At 34.5% G+C, this 6,000-nt stretch overlaps 1 protein-coding gene across 3 annotated transcripts in view; it reads right to left on the reverse strand.

The window, feature by feature from the left end:
• Positions 1–5,052, reverse strand: part of Cad96Ca (tyrosine kinase receptor Cad96Ca) — a 2,297,709-nt gene extending 2,292,657 nt beyond the window's left edge. Inside the window, exon 1 of one of the 3 annotated variants that reach the window (XM_067760060.1) lies at positions 4,977–5,052. The gene's annotated coding sequence lies outside the window, so the exon portion shown is untranslated. Of the gene's footprint in view, positions 1–4,806 lie in introns of all 3 variants that reach the window. The other 2 variants (XM_067760059.1, XM_067760061.1) reach the window with 2 other exon arrangements.
• Positions 5,053–6,000: the final 948 nt, after the last annotated feature.

The following is a 6,000-nucleotide window of genomic DNA, read 5'->3' on the forward strand; positions in this document are numbered from 1 at the left end:
ATGATTTGAAATTATTATTGGATAACATATTTTATTCCAATTATGTTTTTTGAAAGTATTAACTGATTTATTCGTGTTTCTTATTTAAAAATTAATTTCGTTCATTTGGGGCAAAATTCCCCAAATAAAACTTTTTAGAATAAAGCATTATGTTTTAATTGAAAAATGGCATTCCGGTTATTTATATTTTGACACCTTCAAGCCAATCACAGGTATGTTAGCCATCAAAAGTACGAAGGTATCCACCGTGAAAACGGATATTTCAATGGAACTGAATGAAAAGGGGATTGCGGCAACAAATTTTGCAATCACTCGTGAGTGGGAGTGCTCTCGGTGCATTCGCAATCAAACTGAATGTTTCTTTTTAGAGTAATGCAATCACTAACGGAATTTTTGAATGGAAGTAATGAAATCGCTTTCAAACTTGGCTTATATATTTGAAACCAACCAATTATATTTGTAAAATGAATCAGTCTTCATTTATAACTGTACTAGCTTTATCCGGCGTACGTTGTAACGCCCGAGATCGAATGAATGTTTCGTTATTTTTTCTGTTTGTTTGTTGATAATTTAGTTTATTGTTCTGTATATTGAATTGAATTATATACGCATATTTGGTGAAATTTCCGTTTAAAAAATTGAATTATTGTATCTTATTGTAATGCAAGTGGGTACAGAATATTTTTGGTTTTTTCGTTCGGTGCAAAGACAAACAAATGTTTGGCGTTCCAACTCTAGAGCAAGCACCATACATCTGGCCATGGGAAAAACCTGGCCATGGCGGAACGATAAAAGGTGGCAGCATGGGACAGCTGAATATATATTTTTTTATTTAATTTGATACATCAACTTCCAGCGTATTACGATTTTGTCAATTGTCCACCGAATTTACAAAAACGAAGTACATGGAATTTTTATTTATGTTTGTAGGTATGTCACCATGCTGCCACCGTGTATCGTTCCGCCATGGCTTTACCGAAAATGTGTCACTCGTAGATACGATGTTAACGAATAAACGGGACGATGTGTATATACATATGTGCGTACATGCATAAGTTTTTACATAGCTATATTGCAATATATACTGTGAAAGTACATGGAAACAAGCATGTGTAGCAAGAGGCAACACTTTTTTACTATTATGTTTACTTATTTGCGCTCACAATTCTTTATTTTTCAGTGTTGCATTTTTCTAAACAACAGCTTTTGTGTGGTTACATCGGTGTTACCACCCATTTTAGTGGGTAAACAATTATCCGGCTACTTTCGTGGGCAGAATACCAAAAGGGTACAAAAGTTACATGAAGAAAGTTGCCGTGGTGAAGAAAGTTGTTACCACATTAGAATCAGGCTGTAAGTGTCAGCTTAAGGTTACAAAGCCACCTGTACAGCGAGTTCAAGTCTTCCTGCATGTTGCTCCTAGCTAATATGATATCCGCTTCACTTACTTCGAGTAATGCGTCATCCGCAAATTTCTGCCCCATTTTAACAGCTAGAAGCTTCAAATTTCAAATTATTGCGTATAGGTATAGTAGCATAGTAGGTATAGTATATATTATTGTATGAAGAAATCGTTAAAATCGGTCGTAGGTATTGTATATATCCCATATATATATATATATTAGATAAAGAGCTTTTCGTATTTTTCGCCCCATTTCAATAGCAAGGAGCTTCAAGTTTCATAAAATACTTACGTTTAGGGCATATAAAATTGAGGAAACTTATTCATAGTGAAAGCTTACTCATGCAGACAACAAAAAACGTGAGGATTGCTGACCTATTTGTTAATTTATGTTTATCGAAAATAATGCTTATAAACATCTATTCTCTAAATATTATCCTATACGGCCGATTTTTCGGATATTACGAATGGCATACGATTATTTCTCAGCTCCATTCATGAAAAGTATGAAGTCTTCGGCACAGACCAAAGCAGTCTCGTCCTTACTTGTATTTATAATATTCACTATCTCTCGGTTTTCGTCCATTGATTTTACCTAATGCCGCCCAGTTCTAGGACGATTCTTAAAATCGCGGGTTCGAATCGAGCTCAAGGCCTAACAATAATTTTTATCATTATTATTGTTATGATAAATTTTTTCTTAATTGAAATTTTTTTTAAATTAGAATAGAAGAAAGAAAAAATTTTGACAACTGCCAAAGCTCGTTGTATAGATCCATTTCGGGAACTGCTGAATTCCTTCATCGGCAACGTTTAGGCGCCGCTACTATAACCATTCAGCCATCACAGCGGTTTTTTGTTTGTCTTCATTAATCCTACTTCTATTCTGGTTCGTGCCAATTGATATTCACAACACTGCGACATCTGTTGCAGAATGGATGTGAAAATTGGACTTGTTTGATGGCAATGCTGCCATAGTGTCATATTTTATTGACCCTTGTTTCCCGTGCTCTGGGGTGTATTAACAATTTTTGTTGTTATATCGGCCTACTGATTTGTAAGATCGCGGGTTCGAATCGAGCTCAAGGCCTAACAATAATTTTTTATCATTATTATTGTTATGATAAATTTTTTCTTAATTGAAAAAATTTTTAAATTAGAATAGAAGAAAGAAAAAATTTAGACAACTGCCAAAGCTCGTTGTATAGATCCATTTCGGGAACTGCTAAATATCTTCATCGGCAACGTTTAGGCGCCGCTGCTATAACCATTCAGCCATCACAGCGGTTTTTTGTTTGTCTTCATTAATCCTACTTCTATTCTGGTTCGTGCCAATTGATATTCACAACACTGCGACATCTGTTGTAGAATGGATGTGAAAATTGGACTTGTTTGATGGCAATGCTGCCATAGTGTCATATTTTATAGACACTTTTTTCCCGTGCTCTGGGATGTATTAACAATTTTTGTTGTTATATCGGCCTACTGATTTGTAAGATCGTGGGTTCGAATCGAGCTCAAGGCCTAACAACAATTTTGTATCATTATTATTGTTATAATAAATTTTTTCTTAATTGAAAAAATTTTTAAATTAAAATAGAAGAAAGAAAAAATTTAGACAACTGCCAAAGTTCGTTGTATAGATCCATTTCGGGAACTGCTAAATTCCTTCATCGGCAACGTTTAGGCGACGCTGCTATAACCATTCAGCCATCACAGCGGTTTTTTGTTTGTCTTCATTAATCCTACTTCTATTCTGGTTCGTGCCAATTGATATTCACAACACTGCGACATCTGTTGCAGAATGGATGTTAAAATTGGACTTGTTTGATGGCAATGCTGCCATAGTGTCATATTTTATTGACACTTTTTTCCCGTGCTTTGGGATGTATTAACAATTTTTGTTGTTATATCGGCCTACTGATTTGTAAGATTGCGGGTTAGAATCGAGCTCAAGGCCTAACAATAATTTTTTTTCATTATTATTGTTATGATATATTTTTTCTTAATTGAAAAAATTTTTAAATTAGAATGGAAGAAAGAAAAAATTTAGACAACTGCCAAAGCTCGTTGTATAGATCCATTTCGGGAACTGCTAAATTCCTTCATCGGCAACGTTTAGGCGCCGCTGCTATAGCCATTCAGCCATCACAGCGGTTTTTTGTTTGTCTTCATTAATCCTACTTCTATTCTGGTTCGTGCCAATTGATATTCACAACACAACGACATCTGTTGCAGAATGGATGTGAAAATTGGACTTGTTTGATGGCAATGCTGCCATAGTGTCATATTTTATTGACACTTTTTTCCCCGTGCTTTGGGATGTATTAACAATTTTTGTTGTTATATCGGCCTACTGATTTCTTCTATTCTAATTTAAAAAATTTTTCAATTAAGAAAACATTTATCATAACAATAATAATGATAAAAAATTATTGTTAGGCCTTGAGCTCGATTCGAACCCGCGATTTTACAAATCAGTAGGCCGATATAACAACAAAGATTCTTAAAATCTAAATGATTTTTGTGGCTATTAATTATGCTCAATATGATCTTTGGGGTCCATGTTCTAACAATTTTTTTAATGGGTTTATTGTTTTTATAGGCACTAAATATAACGGCGGCCGCAGTGGTGTGGGGGTAGCGTGCTCGCCTGCCACATTGTAGATCCCCCCGGTCCTCGGGTAAAGCAATATCAAAAATTTAGGAACAAGCTTTTGGAATTTTTCAATTAGGAGAAAGGTTTTCTAAGCGGGGTCGCCCTTCGCAGTGATTTGGCAAACACTGCTATTATATTTCTGTCATGAAAAGCTTATCAGTGAGAACTCGTTTGCCGTGCAGATGCCGATCGGAGTGGGCGTAAAACATGTAGGTACCGTCTCGCCAATTAATAGGAAATATTTAAGGAGCACGATGCAAATTTGAAGAGAAGCTCGGAGTTTATCGCGCCTAATATTTTTCATTTATATGCTTAATACTTTTAAAAGCATATTTTTTTAATCAATTTTATATTAAGCAATGGACTTTCAAATATTTGTATACAAATGCGTTTACGTAGATGAGCATAAAAAAAGTATCTTTCATTTGTATGAGGCGTGAGAGAACGGTACGGAAGCGGCATGCATTAACAAAGGGGTAGGAAATGAATTCGAAAAAAATGCACCAAAAACACAAATTTAAAAAAGAGAGTATTAACTGCATAATTAAATTACTACAAAGTAAAATATACAAATGAAGGTAGCCAAAAGGAAAACACAAAAAGCTTTTAACAACTCTCTTATTTGTTAATTAATAATAAAATACCCCTTTAATTTGTAGACACTTTCGATAATGGAGCCAACAAACACACACAAGCTTCGTGCAAAGCGCCATCATAAGATTTCGGTACTTATTGATGTACATACGTGCGTAATGTGAAGATTTAATTTCGCTTGTGTTTACCTTAAGCTATATATTTCACGGACTATTCACCAAATCTTTTCACAGAAACTTTACATTCACATAAGAGCGATATAAATTAGTTCACACATAACAAAAGACTGAAGCAACAAACTTGTGATAAAACAGTAACAACCTGTAATATTGGAGATATGAAATTCCAGTAAAAACGATATATGCACAGTGTTATCGCTCAAGAAAGAAAATTGTACATATATGGATTGGAATTATGCAGCCTGTTATGCCATCTCATGCGGCTTGACCTTGTCGCTACATTGAATATCATGATACAATGGGCGCTTTCAGCAAACACAAATTTTACTGATACGTTGCAAACATGTTTTCGTGAGTTGAATAGTATAAATTTAGTTTCATATACGGCTAGTCGACCCAAATGAAATAATTGATCTTAAATTTTTAAGTAAAGGGCTTAAGTTATTTTCCACACCTCACTACAATATTAAAAGGAACAAGTAAGGACGGAACTTTCTTCTGCTATGCCGAAGGATTCATACCTTTCATGAATGTAGCTGAAAAGTAATATTATCCCACTCGCAATGCCCGAAAGGTCGGCTATGTCAGGTGTGAAATATATGGAGAAAATATGTACATATATAATCGAAATTTTCGGTAAATATAAATTAAAAAAGAGATTGGCAAATCTCACACTAAGACCGACTTGTAAGTCATTTTTTAGCTCAGAGTTAATTTAAAAAAAATGCCAAAAATATAAGAGTTGAACCCGTCATGTCAGGTTAACTCGGAGTTAAAAAGTTAACTTTTCGTTCTGCAAGTGGGCCTACGTTTCACGTTTCTTGAGTGAACTATCGCAATGAATCACTTGTATGAACTGTATAGAGGTAAACGTATTTCATAAAATTTGAAGCTTCTAGGAATTAAAATAGGGCAAAACGACGAAAAGCTCCTCATCTAAATAATCAGTTAAAGTGGGATATCTACTATACAAACGACCGATTCTACGATTTTTTAATACAACAATATATACTATATACGCAATTCTTTGGTGAAATTAGGAACTTGTAGCAGTTGAAATAGGGCAGAAATTACGAAAAGTTCCTTATCTGAACAATAGGTTTTATGGGAATTATGCTATATGTACTATGTATGTATACACTTCCGATCTCTTCGATTTGTTCAGA

Source organism: Eurosta solidaginis, chromosome 1 (genome assembly GCF_040869045.1).
Source record: "Eurosta solidaginis isolate ZX-2024a chromosome 1, ASM4086904v1, whole genome shotgun sequence".
Lineage (NCBI taxonomy): Eukaryota > Metazoa > Arthropoda > Insecta > Diptera > Tephritidae > Eurosta > Eurosta solidaginis.